Here is a 26,684-nt window from a genome sequence, read left to right on the forward strand (position 1 = left end):
ATGGAAATAAAATTTTGACACAATTTTAATCCAACAAATTCTGTAAAAAAGTCATTTGACCCCATTAAAAATTTTATTGATATAAATATTTTAATTGACTGATCTTTGCTTTTTTATTTAATTGAATCAAATAAATTCTTTTTTCAATTATGTGTCTAAATATATTATTACAAACATATTTTTGAACCCAAGGAAAATTTCTTAAAATAAAGACTGTTTTAACAACGAAAGGCGGATGCAAAAGTATACTCAGTTTTCTGAGATGTAATGCTAGTGCACAATTGCTGTTTTTTCCCCTTTGCAAAACGTGACAAATTGAGAAAATGAACTCTTTATAGTAAATCTTTAGTGTGCAGAAAAAGGGCATATAATGGCAATAAAAAAGGTGTGTGCGTTTGTGAGTGTGGTTGATTAAGTCATCCAAAAATATGCGCATATATTGCGTCCATGGTATAGGCCTGAAATCTGATGTTGATGGTGATCATAATAAAACTTTATGTACGTACACAACGTCCAGTGTAAGAAAGATACAAGGACAAAGACTGACAGGTATTTCTTATTGAGTAAAATATGCATACTCAGTTCTTTCCCATAAGGGATATTCTTTGTAGTACAGTGGTCTTTTGAGGGGTCAATAAAAATATCAAAATAGTAATTTAAGCAAATCGGATGAAAAATAATGGACAAAAAAAATTTTTATACCCTAAATATAGATTAGAACGAAAATATGCCTACCACAAATGTTTAATCTAGAACTGAGATAATATAGTCACATTTTCAGTCGATCTGGCTCGCAAATTGGTAAAATTGTTAGTTTTTTTATATTTTTGGTTTCAAAAGGACTTGTCAAAAATGGTTTGGGGATTTTTTTTTGAACAATTTTTTTAAATTGGGGATTTTTGGGGACGAAATTATCATAATTTGTAGTAAAGAGGCAAAATTTTCTACGGAAATAAAATTTTGACAAAATTTTCCATAGAAAAAAAAAATTGACTAAATTTTCTATAGAAATAAAATGTTGACTAAATTTTCTATAAAAGTAAAATTTTGACAAAATTTTCTATATAAATAAAATTTTGACAAAATTTTCTATATAAATAAAATTTTGACAAAATTTTCTATATAAATAAAATTTTGACAACATTTTCTATACAAATAAAATTTTGACAAAATTTCCTATACAAATAAAATTTTGACAAAATGTTCTATAGAAATAAAATTTTGTAAAAATTTTCTATAGAAATAAAATTTTGTAAACATTTTCTATACAAATAAAATTTAAAAATATTTTCAATAGAAATAAAATTTTGCAAAATTTTTATGTAGAAATAAAATATTGACAAAATTTTCTATAGAAATAAAAGTATTACAAAATTTTCTATAGAAATAAAATTTTGGTAAAATTTTCAATCGACGTAAAATTTTGATAAAATTTCCTATACAAATAAAATTTTGATAAAATTTTTTATAGACGTAAAATTTTGACAAAATTTTCTATAAAAATAAAATTTTGACGAAATTTTCTATAGAAATAAAATTTTGACAATATTTTCTATTGAAATAAAATTTTGACAAAATATTCTAAAATACTAACATTTTAACAACATTTCCTATGCAAATAAAATTTTGATAAAATTTTCTATAAACGTAAAATTTTGATAATATTTGCTATACTAATAAAATTTTGATAAAATATTCTATAGACGTAAAATTTTGATAAAATTTTCTACAAAAATAAAATTTTGATAAAATTTCCTACAAAACTAAAATTTTGTCAAAAATTTCTATAGAAATAAAATTTTGTAAAAATTTTCGATACAAATAAAATTTTGAAAAATTTTTAATAGAAATAAAATTTTGCAAAATTTTTATATAGAAATAAAATATTGACAAAATTTTCTATAGAAATAAAATTTTGTAAAAATTTTCTATATAAATAAAATTTTGTAAAAATTTTCTATATATATATAATTTTGTCACAATTATCTATAGAAATAAAATTTTGATAAAATTTTCTGTAGACGTAAAATTTTGATAAAATTTTCTATAAAAATAAAATTTTGTCAAAATTTTCTATAGAAATAAAATTTTGTAAAAATTTTGTATACAAATAAAATTTTGAACAAATGTTCAATAGAAATAAAATGTTGACTAAATTTTCTATTGAAATAGAATTTTGACAAAATTTTCTATAGAAATAAAATGTTGACACAATTTTCTATAGAAATAAAATTTTGTAAAAATTTTCTATAGAAATAAAATTATGTCAAAATGTTCTATACAAATATAATTTTTGAAAAAATTTACAATAAAAATAAAATTTTGCAAAATTTAATATGGAAATAAAATATTGACAAATTTTCTATAGAAATAAAATTTTTACAAAATTTTCTATAGAAATAAAATTTAGGTAAAATTTTCTATAGACGTAAATTTTTTTTAAAATTTCCTATACAAATAAAATTTTGATAAAATTTTCTATGGACGTAAAATTTTGACAAAATTTTCTATAAAAATAAAATTTTGACGAAATTTTCTATAGAAATAAAATTAAAATTTTGACTAAATTTCCTATACAAATAAAATGTTGATAAATTTTTCTATAAACGTAAAATTTTGATAATATTTTCTATACTAATTAAATTTTGATAAAATATTCTATAGACGTAAAGTTTTGATAAAATTTTCTATAGAAATAAAACTTTGTCAAAATTTTCTATGCAAATAAAATTTTGAAAAAATTTTCAATAAAAATGAAATTTAAAATGTTGATAAATTTTTCTGTAAATGTAAAATTTTGATAATATTTTCTATACTAATTAAATTTTGATAAAATATTCTATAGACGTAAAGTTTTGATAAAATTTTCTATACAAATAAAATTTTGAAAAAATTTTCAATAAAAATAAAATTTTGCTAAATTTTTATATGGAAATAAAATATTGACAAAATTTTCTATAGAAATAAAACTTTTACAAAATTTTCTATATAAATCAAATTTTCTCAAAATTATCTATAGAAATAAAATTTTGGTTAAATTTTCTATAGACGTAAAATTTTGATAAAATTTCCTATACAAATAAAATTTTGATAAAATTTTCTATAGACGTAAAATTTTGACAAAATTTTCTATAAAAATAAAATTTTGACGAAATTTTCTATAAAAATAAAATTAAAATTTAGACAAAATTTCCTATACAAATAAAATTTTGATAAAATTTTCTGTAAACCTAAAATTCTGATAATATTTTCTATACTAATTAAATTTTGATAAAATATTCTATAGACGTAAAGTTTTGATAAAATTTTCTATAGAAATAAAATTTTGTCAAAATTTTCGATAGAAATAAAATTTTGTCAAAATTTTCGATAGAAATAAAAGTTTGTAAAAATTTTCTATAGAAATAAAATTTTGTAAAAATTTTCTATAGAAATAAAATTTTGTAAAAATTTTCTATAGAAATAAAATTTTGGCAGTATCCATAAGTAAATTTTTACCAATATCATAAATCGATTTCCCTATTTTTTTATAGATTAGAGATCTTCTTGGATACGTATGTCCTATGAAAAATAACTTTCTGAAATATGTTTGCAATATTGCGTAGTGATATATCTATTCGGTAAATATTTTGAGTGATTTCAAATGGTTGGAAAGACGGACTTCGTTTAGAATTGCATCATATTTGAGAATATTATAAAATTTCGATTATTTTATCTATTTCTTTCAAAGTGTATTTTTTGCAATATAAATCCTCTCCACGTTAAATATTTCAAATCATAAAAATCTCCCAAAATTTTCCATCAAATCACTGTTTCACATTACACCGAGTCGGAGTCTATGAATTACCTAGAAACGGCTCTTTTTTTTGCATATGCCCATTATAACTTTACCTGGTATCGTATACGGTGAAGGATGTGGTGATGGCAACCAATATGCGGAATTTATTGACGGATATGGCTTAAACGATGTCGTCGACGACGTTGTTGATGGCGATGCTGATGTTGATGCTATTGAAGATATCAACGATGCTGATGATGAGTTAAATAACGATGAAGCAATAGCTTTAGCTGTTGCCGCAGCATCTAAAGCCGCTGCGGTTGAGACATACGGATGTATGGCCAATGAAAATTTTCCGCCGCCACTACAACTACTACTACTGTTACTACTGGTGCTGGTATTGAGGCTTAGACTTGTACTAGCACCGGAATGGCTATCTTTATTTGTAACAGAGGATATTGAAGCAAGGCTAGTACTGCTATTGGGACATTGGAACAAGCTATGACCAGAAATGTCTAAAGCACTACCACTACTACCACTACTACTACTGGTAGTTGGAATACTACCACTACTATTGCCGTTATTGCTGCAACAGTTATTATTGGATAAATTCTCAATTATCGATGGTAATTGTCTGTTTCTGTTGGCTGTATCGTTGTTGGCGGTGGAGATTGTGTTGTTGGTTGATATGGGGAAATTGTTGTTGCTGTTGTTGCAAGCATTTGCATAATTCGCCAGTGCAATTGACGTCGTCAATGATGGAAATGTAGTGGATGACGAGGCAGACGATGACGTTGCATTTGTATTGAACATGATGCGTTGTTATCGATGGGAAAAATACCCAATTTTTAAAGTTCAAAAAAGGATTTTAATTAGAAGATTTTATTTTATGATTTTTTTTTTATAAATATTTATCTGGTTTTTTTGTGCAGATTTTATAACATACACGGATATACCAAAGAACACATTTCTTGACTATTATTAATCATTTTGAAATATTGGATATCAGGATATATATTTTAAGAATTACTTTAACACATTTTGTCATACATAAACTTTGAAGAGAAATCAAACATTTATTTAATTCAAATAGACTTCTTTTCTGATACAACTTTGAGTGTGGTTAGTGTTGATAGATGCAAGAAAATGATCAGGATTAGTAAATTATGAATTGGATTTGTTTTTCCTTTCTGTTTTATGGGGGATATCAATAGAAATGGTGCGTATGAATATTTTTCTAAAAATAAAATCAAGCGACCCTTGTGGAATATTGGAAAACAAATACAGGTCAATTAAAACCTCTCTGGCCCTAATTAATTTATCAACATTTTCAACTTTAATCAAGCTTTTGATTGGAAATATATTGGTGATATCTTTTCATGGTGAAACAAATTCGGGTGGGCCGACTATATTATATCCATCACCACTATGTAGTATTAGTATTGACCATCCATTGTACTCTTTGTGCAAAATTTGAATGAAGTAAAGATAAAATTCTGGCCTCTAGGGCCAATTAAATCCATATCGGGCGAAATATATATATGGGAGCTGTACCTAAATCTGAACCGATTTTAACCAAATTTGGCATAGATAGCTATTATATTAAGTCTACTCCCTGTGCGCAGCCTCACATAAATCGGAGTAAAACTTTGGTCTCTATGGTCATATCAGTCTAAATCAGACGATAGATTCATTTGGGGCTATATCTAAATCTGGACCGATTTCAACCAAATTTAGTAAAGATTAGTAGAATTTCAATTCTACTTTCTGTGCAAAATTTTACGTGAATGGGTGTTAAAATTTGGCGTATACGGTCATATGACTCCAAATCGGGCGAAAGATATATATGTGAGTTATATTAAAATCTGAACCGATTTGGCTGATATTTTGAAACTATTTCAATCAAATTTAGAAACCATTGGTAGAATGCCAATTCTACTCTCAGTGCAAAATTTCACGCAAATCGGTAGCAAACTTTGGCCTCTGTGGCCATATGAGTCTTAATCAGGCGAAAGATATATATAGGAGCTTTATCTAAATCTGAACCGATTTCAACTAAATTTGTCACAATTGACGACAATATCAATTGTACTCCTTATACAAAATTGTAAACACATCAGGGTAAAACTCTGGCTTCTGGCACCATGTAAGTGCATATCGGGCGAAAGATATATATGGGAGCTATATCTTAATCTGAACCGATTTGGCTGATATTTTGCAAGTTTCTCGAGACTTATAAAGTATTCGGATGTACGGAATTTGAAGAAGATCGGTTGATAAATATGCCAATTATGATCAGATCGGTGGTAAATATATATGACAGCTACATCTAAACCTGAACCGATTTTTTTCAAAATCAATAGAGATCGTCTTTGAGCCGTAGAAGGAACCTGTGCCAAATTTTAGGACGATCGGACTTAAACTGCGAGCTGGACTTTGCACACAAAAATACATCAACAGACGGACAGACAGAGAGACAGACAGACAGACGGACAAACAGACAGACAGACATCGCTAAATCGACTCAGAATTTAATTCTAAGCCGATCGGTATACTAAAAGATGGGTCTATGACTACTCCTTCTCGGTGTTACATACAAATGCACAAATTTATTATACCCTGTACCACAGTAGTGGTGAAGGGTATAAAAACTTTCTACACCATATGGCGTCATCCAAAGGACAAAATCCAATTGTGATTTGATCTTTTGACAAATTTTTTTATAATGACAATAGATAAGTCAATTTTTTTTCTGTAGAAAAGGTTCTCAAAATTTTATTTCTGTACATAATTTTGTCAAAATTTTATTTTAATAGAAAATTTTGTGAAAATTTTATTTCTATAGAAAATTTTATCTATTTTTTTTTTTATAGGAAATTTTGTCAAAATTTTATTTCTACAGAAAATTTTGTCAAAATTTTATTTCTATAGAAAATTTTGTCAAAATTTTATTTCTATACAAAATTTTTATTTCTATAAAAAATTTTGTCAAAATATTATTTCTATAGAAAATTTTGTTACATTTTATTTCTATAGAAAATTTTGTCAAATTTTATTTCTATAGGAAATTGTATCAAAACTTGTTTTTCATAGAAAATTTTGTCAAAATTTTATTTCTATAGAAAATTTTGTCAATATTGCATTTCTTTAGAAAATTTTGTCAAAATTCTATTTCTATAATAAATTTTGTGAAAATTTTATTTCTATAGAAAATTTTGTCAAAAATTTTTTTCTATAGCAAATTTTGTCAAAATTTTATTTTTATAGAAAAATTTTGTCAATATTTCATTTTTTAGAAAATTTTTTTCAAAATTCTATTTCTGTAGAAGATTTTGTCATCATTTTATTTCTATAGAAAATTTTGTCAATATTTTATTTCTATAAAAAAATTTGTCAAAATTTTATTTCTATAGAAAATTTTGTCAAAATTTCTTTACATAATTTTGTCAAAATTTTATTTCAATAGAAAATTTTGTGAAAATTTTATTTCTATAGAAAATTTTATCTAATTTTTTTTATCTATAGGAAATTTTGTCAAAATTTTGTTTCTGTAGAACATTTTTAAAAATTTTATTTCTATAGAAAATTTTGTCAAAATTTTATTTCTATAGAAAATTTTGTCAACATTTTATTTCTATAGACAATTTTGTCAAAATTTTATTTATATAGAAATTTTTGTCAAAATTTTATTTCTATAGAAAATTTTGTCAAAATTTTATTTCTATAGAAAATTTTTTCAAAATTTTATTTCTATAGAAAATTTTGTCAAAATTTTATTTCTATAGAAAATTTTATTTCTATAAAAAATTTTGTCAAAATTTTATTTCTAAAGAGAATTTTGTCAAAATTTTATTTCCATAGAAAATTTTATCAAAACTTTTTTTCCATAGAAAATTTTGTCAAAATTGTCAAAATAATAAATTTTGTCATCATTTTAGTTCTATAGAAAATTTTGTCAAAAAATTTTTTCTATAGCAAAGTTTGTCAAAATTTTATTTTTATAGAAAAATTTGTCAATATTTTATTTCTTTAGAAAATTTTGTCATCATTTTATTGCTATAGAAAATTTTATCAAAATTTTGTAAAAATTTTATTTCTATACCAAAGTTTGCCAAAATTTTATTTTTATAGAAAAATTTTTCAATATTTGATTTCTATAGAAAATTTTATCAAAACTTTAATTTTTAATTTTTTTTTCTATAGGAAATTTTGTCAAAAATTTTATTTCTTTACAAAATTTTTATTTCTATAAAAATTTTTGTCAAAATTTTATTTCTATAGAAAATTTTGTTACATTTTATTTGTAAAGAGAATTTTGTAAAATTTTATTTCTATAGAAAATGTTGCCAATATTGTATTTCTTTAGAAAATTTTGTCAAAATTCTATTTCTATAATAAATTTTGTCATCATTTTATTGATATAGAAAAATTTGTCAAAATTTTTTTCTATAGCAAATTTTGTCAAAATTTTATTTTTATAGAAAATTTGTCAATATTTCACTTTTGTAGAAAATTTTATCAAAATTCTATTTCTATAGAAAATTTTGTCATCATTTTATTTCTATAGAAAATTTTGTAAAAATTTTATTTCTATAAAAAAATGGTCAAAATTTCAATTCTATAGAAAATTTTGTCAAAATTTCTGTACATAATTTTGTCAAAGTTTTATTTTGATAGAAAATTTTGTCAAAATTTTATTTCTATAGAAAATTTTGTCAAAATTTTATTTCTTTAAAAAATTTTTATTTCTATAAAAATTTTTGTCAAAATTTTATTTCTATAGAAAATTTTGTTACATTTTATTTGTAAAGAGAATTTGGTAAAATTTTATTTCTATAGAAAATGTTGCCAATGTTGTATTTCTTTAGAAAATTTTGTCAAAATTCTATTTCTATAATAAATTTTGTCATCATTTTATTGATATAGAAAAATTTGTCAAAATTTTTTTTCTATAGCAAATTTTGTCAAAATTTTATTTTTATAGAAAAATTTGTCAATATTTCATTTTTGTAGAAAATTTTATCAAAATTCTATTTCTATAGAAAATTTTGTCATCATTTTATTTCTATAGAAAATTTTGTAAAAATTTTATTTCTATAAAAAAATGGTCAAAATTTCAATTCTATAGAAAATTTTGTCAAAATTTCTGTACATAATTTTGTCAAAATTTTATTTCGATAGAAAATTTTGTCGAAATTTTATTTCTATAGAAAATTTTGTCTAAATTTTTTATCTATAGGAAATTGTATCAAAATTTTATTTCTGTGGAACATTTTTCAAAATTTTATTTCTATAGAAAATTTTGTCAAAATTTTATTTCTATAGAAAATTTTGTCAAAATTTTATTTCTATAGAAAATTTTGTCAAAATTTTATTTCTATATAAAATTTTTTCAAAATTTTATTTCTATAGAAAGTTTTGTCAAAATTTTATTTCTATAGAAAATTTTGTTACATTTTATTTCTAAAGAGAATTTTGTCAAAACTTTATTTCTATGGAAAATTTTATCAAAACTTTCTACACCAATTGTGATTTGATCTTTTGACAAATTTTTTTATAATGACAATAGATAAGTCAATTTTTTTTCTTTACAAAATGTTTTCAAAATTTTATTTCTGTACATAATTTTGTCAAAATTTATTTCAATAGAAAATTTTGTCTATTTTTTTTTTTTCTATAGAAAATTTTGTCAAAATTTTATTTCTATACAAAATTTTTATTTCTATAAAAAATTTTGTCAAAATTTTATTTCTATAGAAAATTTTATCAAAACTTTTTTTCCATAGAAAATGTTGTCAAAATTTTATTTCTATAGAAAATTTTGCCAATATTGTATTTCTTTAGAAAATTTTGTCAAAATTCTATTTCTATAAAACATTTTTTCATCATTTTATTAATATAGAAAAATTTGTCAAAATTTTTTTCTATAGCAAATTTTGTCAAAATTTTATTTTTATAGAATATTTTGTCAAAATTTTATTTCCATAGAAAATTTTGTCAAAATTCTATTTCTATAGAAAATTTTTTCAAAATTTTATTTCTATAGAAAATGTTGTCAAAATTTTATTTCTATAGAAAATTTTGTCAAGATTTTATTTCTATAAAAAATTTTATCAAAGTTATTGTTCTATAGAAAATTTTGTCAAAATTTTATTTCTATAGAAAATTTTGTCAAAATTTTATTTCTATAGAGAGTTTTGTCAAAATTTTATTTCTATAGAAAATGTTGTCAAAAATTTATTTCTATAGAGAATTTTATCAAAATTTCATTTCTATAGAAAATTTTGCCAACATCCCAGCAAAAAAAGCGTCGCCAAAAAAGTAGTAAAAATGTTCTTTTTGGATCCAGAAGTGGTGCAAAATTGGAGCAGAAGCGATGAATTTAACATGGACGGATGTCCACCATTTTAACAACCGTTGCACTGGATTTGCATCACTTCTTGTAGTGTGATGCGAATTCAGTGTTTTGGATGTGAATTAAGAAATTTTGTAATTTTTGCACATAACATAAATATTTTTTTAAATTTTTAATGAGTTTTAATGCATTCTTACGCTTGTGTGGAACGTTTGGCATCAAATATTTTCAAAAATTTGCAATTTCTCTACAATGGATTTGGCATTTTTTGCAGAAAAATTTCAATAATTTGTACCATTTTATGTATTCTTAATCTATTTGTAAACTATTTGAAACAAAAAAAATTAAATTTTCCATTAAAAATATGAAAAAAGCGAGTTATAAATTTTTCATTAAAAATAGGAGTTATAAAAAAATTTAATTAAAAGAACTTCCTGTCCAGCTAAAATAAAGAACTTCCTTTGGAGAATATTATTGGAAGTGCTTTTAAAGTTGTGCCTTTAGAAGAACTTCCAATTTTTTGGATTTTCTTTTTTCTGGGATTTTATTTCTATAGAAAATTTTGTCAAAATTTACCATTTTTGGTGGAATTCTTCCAACTGTGCCAGCCGTGGTCCCTTAACATTAACCTAAAAGTAGAATCGGGCATCACTCGCCATCTGTGGCCGTACAGTGTCTCCACACAGAAAAAAAGTATAACCAAAATTTTTCCGATTAAAACTTTAATTGAATTTTAGAAAATATTCAATTAAAAATATAATTGGTTTATTAATTGTTTTTAAATTGAAATGAAAATCAAGTACAAAAATTAATTGTATCAATAAATTTGTTACTTAGAAAAAATAATTTTTTAATTGACTTTGGTGATTGATAGTATCATTTCTCGGATTGAGGACATTTCAATTAATTTCGTGATTTATGACAAAAAATATTTTTTTAAGTGTTTAAAAACAGTCATGCCGGTTGACTGTCTTCTAACTTCTTCTTGGTCTATTGTAATACCCTGTATCTTAGGTTAAGGATATGTAAAGGTAATAATTATGGGAAATTCAGTGACCATGGAATGAAAACAAAGGAACTTCACAAGCAATAAAAATGTGGTCATAAAGGGATATTGTTTTATAGCGAGAAACAGAAGTAATAAATACACTTGCGCCTCTGGGAGACATACACACACATAAATACACAAAAGTGAGATTGAATAGTATTAAAAAAACGGAAAAAGTTATGTAGAATATCGGGTATGTATGTATAAGTATAGGTACTGTTGTTGTGTACGATATATCAGAAAAGATACAAATTACTAAGAAAATTTTATAGATTCCATTAAACAAATTCTCAACATTTTTAAACATTATTTTTTAATTTGGAATTTAAAAACTAATCGACATAAAATTAAACACGTTCTACATTTGATAACCACTTTAAATGTTTTAAACAAAAAATTATTTTTTTTTAATTTGTCAAATTTTCAAATAAACATTAAAATCAATTTTGACTTTTCAAATTTAAATCTATAGCACAGATAATAAGTCAGCAACACATATCTTTATTCGGGCCAATAGTAATCATTAATTATTTAAACACACATTTAAATTAATTTTTTTTTTTGTAAATTCCAAAAAAACACAAATAGCCCATAATGATTGTTTTACAGATTTATAGCTCCAACAAATGACATTGATTTTTTAGCGATTTTTTGTTTTTATTTTATTTTTCAATCGTTTTGGACACACAAATAGGTTATTTTGTTCACTTTCAACATATTTTCGTATACGGGTTTTGTTTAAAAATATTTAATGCATAAAGAACGTATATAAATTACACAGAGAAATTTATTGCAAAAGTTTTTTTATTGATTTTGACGAATTTTTATTTAGTTTTTAAAATTTTAACAATTAACACGTAATTTATATATAAAACTATTCAAAAACAAAATGGAAAAGCCTTTTCATTTCAACGTGGTCTATAGGACGAGAAGGCTGTAAATGTTTGATTGGACATTTAATCAATTCGTTTAGACCTCATCCATCGATTGATTGCCAAATGAAATTTTCACGTTGTTGTCTACCCCTTTTTTGGCTGCTGAGTGATTTATATATATGTTCTGTTTTTTGTCTCTCGTTTTTTATTTTATTTTATTTCATTTCTGTTTCATTTTGTTTTTGTGTGCAAAATAACTCTAAAAATAGTTTGATTTATCAGTGAACATTGTATTGATTTACATTTTCGATGTGCATTTGCTTGAATGTTATGGCAACAAAAGACCAAAGGACATTAGTAAATTTAATGGATTAGGCGGATAGTTTGGTATTGTGACATTTTAGTGGCGATGCTTATCGCTAGTCAGTTTTATTTGGCACACATTAGAATAAAGGGTGGTGAATAAAAATTTTGACCAACATTTTCTTTAAAATTTCTATATGTAGATACAAAAAAAATTTTAATTTTTTATAGAAATACAATTTCGCACAAAAATTATCTATTCAAATAAAATAGAAAAAAAAATTTTAACAAAATTTTATTTTCTATAGAAAAAAGATTGACAAGATTATTAATAAAAACAAAATTTTGGCAACGTTTGTATAGAAATAAAATTTTACCAACATTTTTGTAGAAATAAAATTTTAATAAAATTACTTTACATAATTGATATTTTGACAAGATTTTTTTAAGAAATAAAAATTTGACAAAATTTGTTATAGAAATAAAATTTTTATAGAAATAAAATGTCGACAAAATTGTCTATAGAAACAATTTTTTTTATAGAAATACAATTTTTTTTACGTAACAGATATTTTGACAAGATTTTTTTAAGAAATAAAAATTTGACAAAATTTATTATAGAAATAAAATGTTAACAAAATTTATTATAGAAATAAAATTTTAACAAAATTTTTTATAGAAATAAAATGTTGACAAAATGTTCTATAGAAACAAATTTTTTTTATAGAAATACAATTTTTTACGTAGCAGATATTTTGCCAAGATTTTTTTAAGAAATAAAAATTTGACAAAATTTGTTATAGAAATAAAATTTTAACAAAATTTGTTATAGAAATAAAATTTTAACAAAATTTTTTATAGAAATAAAATGTTGACAAAATTTTCTATAGAAACAATTTTTTTTTTATAGAAATACAATTTTTTACGTAACAGATATTTTGACAAGATTTTTTTTAAGAAATAAAAATTTGACAAAATTTGTTATAGAACTAAAATTTTAACAAAATTTTTTATAGAAATAAAATTTTAACAAAATTTTATCGAAGCCAACTACATTCAAATCGATGATTTGAGTTTGGCAAAGGAAAGGCGATATGCTTGAAAATTTGTTTAGACAGTAGCCGACTATCAAACCTTTTTTCGGAAGGTTCAAGTTTAGTTCACTTTGGGTTGAGTGAATTACCCGAATTTATACTGATAATTGGTTGATAGTTTTGCTGCAAGTAGAGGATGCTGATGATGAATGTGGTAATTCCGAAACAGCTGTACATCCAACCATCTAGCAGTCTATAGGGCTTTGCCCAAATAAATTTGACAAACATTCTTTTCCTCTGCTGGTTAAGCTACACTTGTAGTTTAGACAATGCATGGTTTTAAGCTGAGATCAAAAACAACAATAACGATTGAAGAGAAACCAACAATAACCAACAAACCGAATGAAAGAAAGAAGAGGAAGCACGCTCAAAATAAAACCCAGCCAACTTCATTCAAATCGATGATTTGATGGTGGCAAAGGAAAAGAGAGATGTTTGTACGAATTTATTTCGGCAATAGCCGGCTATCAGTGTAAAACCTTTTTTCGGAGGGTTCAAGTGTGGTTTATTGTTTGGTTTAATGAACTGCCTGAATTTATTCTGATAATTGGTTGATAGTTTTGCTGCAAGTAGAGGATGCTGATGAGGAATGTGGTAATTCCGAAACAGCTGTACATCCAACCATCTAGCAACATTTTTCTAAAATTTTCTAAAGAAATAAAATTTTTCCAAAATATTGTACAGAAATAACATTTTTGCTAAAATTTTGTACAAAAGAAAAAATGGAAAAAATTCTATAAGAATAACATTTTCTAAACTTTTCTATAGAAATAACATTTTTCTACACTTTTCTATAGAAATAAAATTTTGACAAAATTGTCTATAGGAATAAAATTTTGATAAAATTTTCTATAGGATATAAAAACTTGTAAAAAACTTCAAAAGATATAAAATTTTGCAAACATTTTCTAAAGAAATAAAATTTTACAAAAATTTCCTACGTTAATAAAATTTTGCCAAAAATTTTCTACAGAAATAAAATTTTGAAAAAATTTTCTATAGAAATAAAATGTTGCAAATTTTTCAATAGAAATGCAATTTTGACAACATTTTCTATAGAAATCAAATTTTGCAAAAATTTTCTATAGAAATAAAATTTTTCAAAAATCTCTATAAAAAAAAAAAACTTTCAAAAATTTTGACAACATTTTCTACAGAAATCAAATTTTGCAAAAATTTTTTATAGAAATAACATTTTTTCAAAAATCTCTATAGAAACAAAATTTTTCTAAAAAGATTTTCTATAGAAATGAACTTTTGACAAAAATTTAGAATAGAAATAAAATTTGCAAAATTTTCTATAGCAATAAAATTTTTATATACAAATACAATTTTGCAACAGTTTTTATAGAAATAAAATTTTGAAAAAATTTTCTATAAACAAAAAATTTTGCAAAAATTTTCAATAGAAATAAAATTTTGCAAGAATTTTCTATAGAAATAAACTTTTGACAAAATTTTCTATAGAAGTAAAATTTTGACTAAATTTTTTATAGAAATAAAATTTTGAAAAAATTTGCTATAGAAGTAAAATGTTGACAAAATTTTCTATAGAAATAAAATGTTGACAAAATTTCCTATAGAAATAAACATTTTGACAACATTTTCTATACAAATAAAATTTTGAAAAAATATTCCATGGAAACAAAATTTTGGCAAAATTTTTCATAAAAAAATGACTAAATTTTCTATAGATATACAATTTTGACAAAATTTTGTATAGAAATAAAATTTTGAAAAATTTTGTCAAATTTTTCTATAGAAATAAAATTTTGACAAAATTTTCTATAGCAATTAAATTTCAACGAATTTTTCTATAGAAATAAAATTTTGACAAAATTCTCTATAAAAAAAATTGTCTATAGAAATGAATTGTTGACAAAATTTTCTAATGATATAAAATTTTGCAAAAAAAAAGAAAAAAACATTAGAAATAGAAGTTGGCAAAAATTTTCGATAGAATTAAAATTTTGCAAAAATTTTCTATTGAAATTAAATTTTCACAAAATTGTCTATAGAAATGAATTGTTGACAACATTTTCTATAGAATTAAAATTTTGTAAAAATTTTTTATATTAATAAAATTTTTCCAAAATATTCTATAGAAATAACATTTTTGCTAAATTTTTTGTACAAAAGAAGAATATTTGAAAAATTTTCTATAGAAATAAAATTTTGACAAAATTTTCTATAAACAACAAATTTTGCAAGAATTTGATATAGAAATAAAATTTTGCAAGAATTTTCTATAGAAATAAAATTTTGACAAAATTTTCTATAGCAATAAAATTTCGACGAATTTTTCTATAGAAAAAAAATTTTGACAAAATTCTCTATAAAAATAGAATTTTGCAAAAATTTTCTATAGCAATAAAATTTTGACAAAATATTCTATAGAAATAAAATTTCGACAAAATATTCTATAGAAATAAAATTTTGCAAAAATTTTCTATAGAATTAAATTTTGCAAATATTTTTTTTAATTTTTCTTAAATTTTCACAAAATTGTCTATAGAAATTGTTGACAAAATTTTATAATGATACAAAATTTTGCAAAAAAAAAAAAAAAAACATTAGAAATAGAAGTTGTCAAAAATTTTCGATAGAATTAAAATTTTGCAAAAATTTTCTATAGTAATAAAATTTTTCCAAAATATTCTATAGACATAATATTTTTGCTAAATTTTTTGTACAAAAGAAGAATTTTTTAAAAATCTTTTTTGAGTATTGTTGACCTATTTTATGTTTACTCTGATTATTAATTTTGTTCGGCTTGAGGTCATAGAAACAATCGATTATTGATTTGTTTTAATATTTATTTCCAATATTTCGGTTAGTGCCACTAACCATCTTCTGGGATTTTGTATGTGAGTTCGTGTGATGCTGTCGTTCTGCAAGTCACCCTACAAGAATATTTGAAAATTTTTCTATAGAAATAAAATTTTGACAAAATTTTCTATAGAAATAAAATTTGGATTTTGAGAAATGGAAATAAAATTTGTGCAAAATTTCCAATGAAATAGAATTTTGCAATCATTGTCTATAGAAATAAGATTTTACAGAAATTTCCTACAGCAAAAGATCACCTCAAAAATGTTTCAAGAGCACCATGTTACTTTTTCACAGCGACCATATAGCATTTTTGTCGCAAACATATTCTTTTCTCGTCAAACATAACATGCTTTCCGAAATCAGATACATAGTCTCTGAGAAAAGAACATGGTTTCGAAAGATATGCTACATATTTTCCGCGAAAAATTAAAATTTTCCTCTTGGAAGATGGTTAGGGTAATCATATTCCTTCTTTGCGTGTACATATAAAATTTTGCCAAAAATGTTCTACAGAAACAAAAATTTTGACAAAATTTTCTATAGAAATAACATGTTGCAAAATTTTCAATAAGAATGAAATTTTAACAGAAATTTTCTATAGAAATAAAATTTTGCTAAAATTTCTATAGAAATAAAATTTTGACAAAAATTTTCGATAGACATAAAATTTTTACAAAAGTCCTATAAAAATATATAAATTTGTAAAAAAAATTCTTTAGAAATTAAAGTTTTGCAACAGCTTTCTATCGCAATATAATTTTGCAATATTTTTTTTTATAGAAATAGCATTTTGAGAAAAATTTTAACAAAAATTTTTGAAAAAATATTTTTTTTTTTTTAATTTGAAAATGTATGCAACGATTTTTTCCGACACTTTTATAACATTTTGCTGCTTAATCTACTATTAAATATTTTCCATAAATAAATTGTATATACTCACATTATTTAATAACATATTCAGTGGCGTTATCAGCAATCAACATTGATGTCAAATAAAATTGCAGGGATTTTCTGTAAATGCTTCCGGAGGGAATTTTTTTTCTGTTTTCAATTTCTCTAAGGATTATGTGTGTTAAACACCCGTTATTTGGAATAATTGCGTGAACAAAAAGTCTTAGGTCTTCTTAAGCATATAAGATAACACACATACACACACTCTTAGATTCGATGACACATCAACATCAGCACATAGAAAAATTCGCAATATGTCATTCAAATGCTCGATTTAGCAACACAATTCACTAAAATACAATTCAAAATATTTTGATTCTTTTCTTTCTCGTTTTCTTCTACATAACATTTGGGTCTTTGTGATATCTGTGTGATTACGTTGGGTATTATTTTAGATAAGAGGAAAATAAAATTGAAGCGATTAACGCCCAATTGACACAATCACTTCTTAATTGTATATGCTTTAGTGCTGAATAAATCAACAGGGTAGAGGAATGGAGGGGAAAAAGAGCAAGGACGGACGAACGGACAGACAGACAGATGTGCCAAAGCATTATAGAGTAATTCACGCAGAAAATTGTTGAGCGTTTTTTTGTTTGTTTTGTTTTGCAAAAATGCTTAGCGCATGGAAGACAGTTTAGAGTTAAAAATAAATCAAACAGCACTCGATAACGTATTTGGCATCTTTTAGCATTGCTTTTGCGTGTAGCTCTCTTTTTGTAATCCTTATGCCAATCGTATTCTTTGACACTGTCACATTGTTGTAAAAAGAAAAATAAGACGCGCAAAATTGGTTGCCTCAATGAGATGGTCTTATTTTGATTAAACACCATTTCCTTATTGAATTGAACAGGATGAACAGGATAAGAAAGTGAACAGAAAACAAGTATATACGGCCGTAAGTTCGGCCAGGCCGAAGCTTATGTACCCTCCATCATGGAATGCGTAGAAACTTCTTCTAAACACTGCATCCACAATCGAATTACTTAAGTTGCGGTAACGCTTGCCGATGGCAAGGCATCTTAACACCTCCTAACACCATCTTCTAAATTGTATGTAAGTCCATACGTGGTATATATTAAATCAAAAAAGATCGATCCAATACGTATATAATTCAGTTTGACAAAGTAGGCATAAAATTTTGACAAAATTTTCTACAGAAATAAAATTATATCAAAATTTTCTATAGAAATAAAATTTTCACAAAATTTTCTATAGAAATAAAATTTTGGTAGATTATTTTTGGCTCTAGTGGCAACCATGATTATAAACCGATATGGACCAATTTTTGTGCGATTGGACCAATTTTGGTATGGTCCTTAGCGACCATATACTAACACTACGTTCCTAATTTGAACCGGATCGGATGAATTTTGCGCCTCCAAGAGGCTCCGGAGGTCAAATCTGGAGAACGTTTTATATGGGGCCTATATATAATTATGGACCGTTATGGACCAATTCTGGCACGGTTGTTAAATATCATATACTAACACCATGTTCCAAATTACAACCGGATTGGATGAAATTTGCTTCTCTTGGAGACTTCGCAAGCCAAATCTGGGGATCGGTTTATATGGGGGGCTATATATAATTATGGACCGATGTGGACCAATTTTTGCATGATTGTTAGAGACCATATACCAACACCATGTACCAAATTTCAGCCGTATCGGATGAAATATGCTTCTCTTAGAGGCTCCACAAGCCAAATCTGGGGATCGGTTTATATGGGGGCTATATATAATTAAGGACCGATATGGACCAATTTTTGCATGGTTGTTAGAGACCATATACCAACATCATGTACCAAATTTCAGCCGGATCGGATGAAATTTTCTTCCCTTTGTGGCTCCGAAAGCCAAATCTGGGGATCGGTTTATATGGGGGCTATATATAATTATGGACCGATGTGGGCCAATTTTTGCATGGTTGTTAGAGACCATATTCCAACACCATGTACCAAATTTCAGCCGGATCGGATGAAATTTGCTTCTCTTTTAGGCTCCGCAAGCCAAATCTGGGGATCGGTTTATATGGGGGCTATATATAATTATGGACCGATGTGGACCAATTTTTGCATGGTTGTTAGAGACCATATACCAACACCATGTACCAAATTTCAGCCGGATCGGATGAAATTTTCTTCCCTTTGTGGCTCCGAAAGCCAAATCTGGGGATCGGTTTATATGGGGGCTATATATAATTATGGACCGATATGGACCAATTTTTGCATGGTTGTTAGAGACCATATACCAACACCATGTTCCAAATTTCAGCCGGATCGGATGAAATATGCTTCTGTTAGAGGCTCCACAAGACAAATCTGAGGGTCCCTTTATATGGGGGCTATACGTAAAAGTGGACCGATATGGCCCATTTTCTATACCATCCGACCTACATCGATAACAACTACTTGTGCCAAGTTTCAAGTCGATAGCTTGTTTCGTTCGGAAGTTAGCGTGATTTCAACAGACGGACGGACGGACGGACGGACGGACATGCTTAGATCGACTCAGAATTTCACCACGACCCAGAATATATATACTTTATGGGGTCTTAGAGCAATATTTCGATGTGTTACAAACGGAATGACAAAGTTAATATACCCCCATCCTATGATGGAGGGTATAAAAATGCATTTAATATGAATGGGGATTTTAAACCTAAAATATTCTGATGTTTCTCTTTTTTCTAATATTTATTAACACTAGAAATAATCCAAAATTCAGATTTGATCGAAATCCTGTGCCGAAAATTGCTAATGGGCTGAACATATCGCAGGAACGGATGCAATATATATTGAAAAATTAGCATGGACTAAAGTTATAGAAGTCCAAAATGTTCAAAAGGTCACGCCAAAAATTTGAAAATACTCATTTTTGTTAATCAATGTATGTCTCATACAAACGAAACGAACTTTCAAAATTACAAAAAACCAAATTAATTCGAATTCAATTGGCTGCTGGGTTTTCGTTGGGTATAAAGAAACGAGAGCATAAGATTCCCTCCAGAAATTAAACAAACAATTTTCCTTAATAATCTAAAATTTAATATAGCAAATTTAAAATTAACGTTTGAACATACCTATTTGATAGTCTTGAGCAGTGTTGCCAGAATTGTTTCATCAAAAACCGCAAAAAAAAATTAAACAAAAAATTCTTCGAAAACAGCCAGGATCTGTGCTGATCTTGAGAGGGGGAAGGCACATACATCTTCAAGTTTGCTTCAAAATAATTTTTTTTATAAAATTTTAGCACCTCTTAATTCTTTTAGTTTTGTAACTAAACTCGAGGCCTGTTTTTATAACCATAATATCCATAACATAGTCTCATATGTTAAACGAATTTTACCCATTTTGTATCCCCCTTGTTTAGTCATTTAACTAACGTATACAAAAAAATTATAAAATATTGGAACAATTTTTAACTAAAATATAACATTTCAAATTGGCTTTAGTGACTTGGAGGAGGAGTGACCACGCCTTGAAAATTTTATGCACTAAACGTAGGCATACATTCCAGTAATGGTACGAATAAGTTTAATGCTAACTGGAGCAGAAGAAAAGTAATAAGAATGGACTACGGCGCACAGTGCTTCGATCACATGCAACGAATGGGTAAAAAAATAAGATGTAACGCAGGAAAGTGAAACTTTGTAGGGTATTGTTGATGGTCACAACTAAGAAAAATTTTGTTGGTCAAAACTAAAAAACGTTTGGTTCCCATCGGACAACTGCTGCCACGGTTGCCACAATTGGTAGAATTCTACCAAAAATGGTAGATATTTTACTGTTTGTAGATTGGTAGAATTCTAGATGTTTTGGTAGATTTTGCAACATATACCTCTCCAAATAAAAGGTACATGCATTTAAGAAATACAATTTTGACCAACTTGACCAACAATTGTGACCAACTTTTCAATAAAAATAAAATTGAGAAATACAACTTTGACACAATTTTCCATAGAAATAAATTGTTGACAATATTTTATATAGAAATAAAATTTTGAGAAAATTTTCTACAGAAATAAAATTTTGACAAAATTTTCTATAGAAATAAAATTGTGAGACATTTTTCTAAAGGATAAAATTTTGACAACATTTTGTAACGAAATAAAGTTTTGACAAAATTTTCTATATAAATAAAACTTTGCCAAAATTTTCTATAACAATAAAATTCTGATAAAAGTTTCTATAGAAATAAAATTTGGACAAAATTTTCTAAAGAAATAAAATTTGGACACCATTTTCTATAGAAATAAAATTTTGAAAAAATCCTCTATTTTGAAAAAATTTTAAGAAAATTTTCTATAGACATAAAATTTTGACACAATTTTCTATAAAAATAAAACTATGACAAAATCTTCTATAGCTACAAAATGTTGACAAAATTTTCTATAGAAATAAAATGTTGACAAAATTTTCTATAGAAATAAAATTTTGACAAAATTATCTACAGAAATAAAATTTTGTATAAAAATAAATATTTGACAAAATTTTTTATAAAAATAAAATTTTGAAAACATTTTCACAAAATTTTCTATACAAATAAAATTTTGAAAACGTTTTCGATAGAAATGAAATTTTAAGAAAATTTTCTAAAGAATAAATTTTTGACAAAATTCTTTAAAGAAATAAAATTTTGATAAAATTTTTTATTTAAACAAAACTTTGGCAACCTTTCTAAAAAAATTGGCAAAATTTGCTATAGAAATAAGATTTTGACAAAATTCTCTATAAAAATAAAAAAAAAAATTGAGAAATTTTTTATAGATATAAAATTTTGACAAAATTTTCATAGAAATAAAATTGTGAGACATTTTTCTAAAGGATAAAATTTTAACAACATTTTCTTAAAAACTAAAGTTTTCACAAATTTTCTATATAAATAAAACTTTGACAAAATTTTCCATAACAATAAAATTCTGACAAAATTTTCTATAGAAATAAAATTTGGACAAATATTTCTGTAGAAATAAAATTTTGAAAAAATCCCCCATTTTGAGAAAATTTTGAGAAAATTTTCTATAGATATAAAATTTTGACAACATTTTCTAAAGAAATAAAATTTTAACAAACCTTTCTATAGAAATAAAATGTTGACAAAATTGTTTATAGCTATAAAATTTTGACAAAATTTTCTATAGAAATAAAATTTAGACAAAATTTTCTATAGCGAAAATATTTGGCAAAATTTTCTATAGAACTAAAATTTTGACAAAATTACCTACAGAAATAAAATTTTGACAACATTTTCTACAGAAACAAGTTATTCACAAAATTTTCTATTGAAATAAAATTTTGACAAAATTTTCCATAGCTATAAAATTTTGACATAATTTTCTATAGAAATAAAATTTTGATAAAAACCTCTATTTTGAGAAAATTTTCTAAAGGATAAAATTTTGACATTTTCTAAAGAAATAAAATTTTGACAAGCCTTTCTATAGAAATAAAATGTAGACAAAATTTTCTATAGCTATAAAATTTTAATAAAATTTTCTACAGAAATAAAATTTTGACAAAATTTTCTATAGCTATAAAATTTTGACAAAATTTTGTATAGAAATAAAATTTTGACAAAATTCTCTATGGAAATAAAATTTTGACAAATTTTTCTATAGCTATAAAATTTTGACAAAACTTTGTAGAGAAATAAAATTTTGACAAAATTTTCTATAGCTATAAAATTTGGACAAAATGTTCTATAGAAATAAGATGTTGACAAAATTTTCTAAAGGAATAAAATTTTGACAAAATTCTCTATATAAATAAAATTTTGACAAAATTCTCTACAACAATAAAATTCTGACAAAATTTTCTATAGAAATAAAATTTGGACAAAATTTGCTATAGAAATAAAATTTTGAAAAAATCCTCTATTTGGAGAAAATTTTGAAAATATTTTATATAGATATAAAATTTTGACAACATTTTCTAAAGAAATAAAATTTTGACAAACCTTTCTATAGAAATAAAATGTTGACAAAATTTTCTATAGAAATAAAATTTTGACAATTGTCTATAGCTAAAAAATTTGGCAAAATTTTCTATAGAACTAAAATTTTGACAAAATTACCTACAGAAATAAAATTTTGACAAGATTTTCTACAGAAATAAATTTTGGACAAAATTTTCTATAGAAATAAAATTTTGGCAAAAATTTATAAAGAAATAAGATTTTGACAAAATTTTCTATAGAAATAAAATTTTAACAAAATTTTCTACAGATATAAAATTTTGACAAAATTTTCTATAGCTATAAAAATTTTTGACAAAATGTTCTATAGAAAAAAAAAAAAAATAAAAAATTGTCACAAATTTTTTTACAAAAATAAAATGTTGAGAACATTTTCTATAGAAATGAAATTGTGAGAAAATTATCTAAAGAATAAATTTTTGACAAAATTTTTTAAAGAAATAAAATTTTGATAAAATTTTCTATATAAATAAAACTTTGACAACCTTTCTAAAAATTTTCGCAAAATTTGTTAAAAAAATAAAATTTTGACAAAATTCTCTATAGAAATAAAGTTTTGAAAAAAATTCAATAGAAAAAAAAATTTGAAAAAGATTTCACAAATCTTTCTATAGAAATAAAGTTTTGAAAAAAAATTCTAAAGAAATAAAATTTTGAGATAATTTTCTATCGAAATCAAATTTTTACTTTGAGGTATCCGCTATACTTTGGATTTTTAAAAGTCAGCCAACGAAAAATTTTCATTGATATAACCAAACATTTTTATTTATAAAATGAAAATATTCCTTAATAGCACGAAAATTTACGGTGATTTGCAGAAAATTCGTTATATTAACGAAAACATTCGTTGTATTAACGAATTTGTTTCATTGACGACACATTTCGTTAATACAACGAAACTTTTTCTATTAGTGTAATTTTAATTTTATTGATCTTAGATTTGAGGCCAGATAGGATGCTAAAAAATGTCCTTTGGCTCGGAATCAATACCGAAATCATCAAGAGAAGGTCAAAATCTTTGGATCCAAGAAAAAAATTTTTTTTTTGAGTGTATACATCTTTCTTTTTGTAAAAATATCTCAAAACTTTAAAAAAAATGTCAAAATTTTACTTTGTTCAAATTTATTTCTTTTTTGGTTTTAGTTCGAAAACTAGTCACAATACCTACACAAAATATTTAATTTGACTAAAATCGGACCACTCGTCTTTCTACATCGTACTCGTAATTTAACCCCATCAAATTCAAATATTTATTTTAAAATAGTTTATGTGAAAAATAGCTGAATTGTTTTTATGTGCTGAAGGCTAATTATCATAGACTATTAAAATCAAAATTGGAATAAAAATCGGCGCACATAGTTGTTATTTTGACGTTTCGAAACACTGTGTGGCTAATATGGTAAAAATTTGGCGCATATAATTTTTGTCTTTACTTTTAGTTTATTTTCGCTTTCATGAGAAGAAAAAAAAATCGCAAATTATAGATATATAATTGTCCTTAGATTTTTTTTTTTGTAAGCAAGTATTTGTGGTTTCCAAAATTAAGACTGGACCTATTTATTTATATTTTGCGTTATATTGTGTTATTTGCAATTTTTCTGTTTTTGTTATAGGAAATGGTGTAATTGCGTTTAAACACTTTGTCGCTCCTAACAAAAGGACCATTCAATTCAATTTAACACTTAGTTGTCGTCATCGTCTTTTTAAATGGTCTGTAGACATTCCAGTACGAGCATTTGTCTTTTTTTCTGTTGGTTTTGTTTCTTTTTGCCATGGAATGGCATGTCATTTCAATTACATTTCACTTTAAGTGCCCGGCATCGTTGTATTATCCAGTAGCATTACCCGGATCCGGAATGAAGGCAATTTTGTCTTTGTGTGTTTCTCATCTGCTATTGCACTAAAAGCTCGTGCTCACACTCACACACACACACACAGCTACACTCACGCACAGCTATTTAACACTACACACAGTTTTGGCGAAAAGAAAATCTATCGTACGGACAACCAACATGCGTCGATGCGTTGTTGACCAGATTCGTGATTTATTTTAACTGATTGACATTTTAGATACAATCGCGATATTTCGAGATGAGAATTTTTCATCTATATCTGCGGTTTTCTGCGGTCTCCAACACAAATGGCGGACAACAACAATGTGATGCTCTTCACTTGCTCGCAATGCAAATGGCACATAGACAATGAGAGCCGTAACTCTTGGTTTGCTTCAAAATGAATGACGATCCGATGGGACTGAATGGGATGCTTGAATGGTCAATGGCTGTGGTGACTCTAAATGGATAGTGGAGGGTAAGGGAGAAGGGTGTAGAGCTGGAACCGCATATGATGGATATGTTGATGGTTGTATGCATATTTCATTGCAAAGTGTTAATGCGCATTGCCATTGCCGTTATAGTTGTTGTTGTTGTTGTCATTGTCATTGTTGGTATCGTTACTACTTCTTAACGCTTCTGTGATTACAGTGAAGTAGCGCAACTATCCATTATGGTATTACTGTGGTCCATCAACGATGTGAGGTTAGAAAAGACAGAGCTAGAGATTCCTGCATGGTTGTTGGATATCATATACTAACATCACGTACCAAATTTCAACCGAATCCGATGAATTTTGCTGTTCCAAGGGGCTCCGGAGGTTACATCTGGTGATCGGTTTATATGGGGGCTATATATAATTATGGACCGATTTCGACCAATTTTGGCATGGGTGTTTGAGGCCATATATTAACACCATGTACCAAATTTCAACTGAATCAGATGAATTTTGGTCTTCCAAGAGGCTCCAAAACCAAATCTCGGGATCGGTTTATATGGGGGCTATATATGATTATGGACTGATATGGACCACTTTTGGCATGGCTGTTAAATATCATATACTACCACCACGTACCAAATTTCAACCAGATCGGATGAATTTTGCTTCTCCAAAAGGCACCGGAGGTCAAATCTGGGGATCGGTTTATATGGGGGCTATATATAATTATGGACTGATATGAACCAATTCCTGCATGGTTGTTGGATATCATATACTAACATCACGTACCAAATTTCAACCAGATTGGATGAATTTTGCTTCTCCAAAAGGCACCGGAGGTCAAATCTGGGGATCGGTTTATATGGGGGCTATATATAATTATGGACTGATATGAACCAATTCCTGCATGGTTGTTGGATATCATATACTAACCTCACGTACCAAATTTCAACCGAATCGGATGAATTTTGCTCTTCCAAGGGGCTCCGGAGGTCACATCTGGTGATCGGTTTATATGGGGGCTATATATAATTATGGACCGATTTCGACCAATTTTGGCATGGGTGTTTGAGGCCACATATTAACATCATGTACCAAATTTCAGCCGGATCGGATGAAATTTGCTTCTCTTAGAGCAATCGCAAGCCAAATCGGCGGATCGGTTTATATGGGGGCTATATATAATTATTGACCGATGT

The 26,684-nt window shown here is 25.5% G+C and overlaps 1 protein-coding gene and 1 long non-coding RNA gene across 7 annotated transcripts in view; both read right to left on the minus strand.

The window, feature by feature from the left end:
* The window catches only part of bru1 (bruno 1), a 618,688-nt gene that overhangs the window by 140,854 nt on the left and 451,150 nt on the right, over positions 1 to 26,684 (minus strand). The gene's annotated exons all lie outside the window — the stretch shown is intronic.
* Positions 4,348 to 25,400, minus strand: LOC142226771 (uncharacterized). The gene is made up of 3 exons (XR_012719748.1): positions 25,013 to 25,400; positions 17,226 to 17,526; positions 4,348 to 4,484 (listed from the first exon to the last, which is right to left on the minus strand). It is a non-coding gene; the product is annotated as an uncharacterized LOC142226771 (long non-coding RNA).

The sequence above is a fragment of the Haematobia irritans genome, chromosome 2, assembly GCF_050003625.1.
Source record: "Haematobia irritans isolate KBUSLIRL chromosome 2, ASM5000362v1, whole genome shotgun sequence".
NCBI lineage: Eukaryota > Metazoa > Arthropoda > Insecta > Diptera > Muscidae > Haematobia > Haematobia irritans.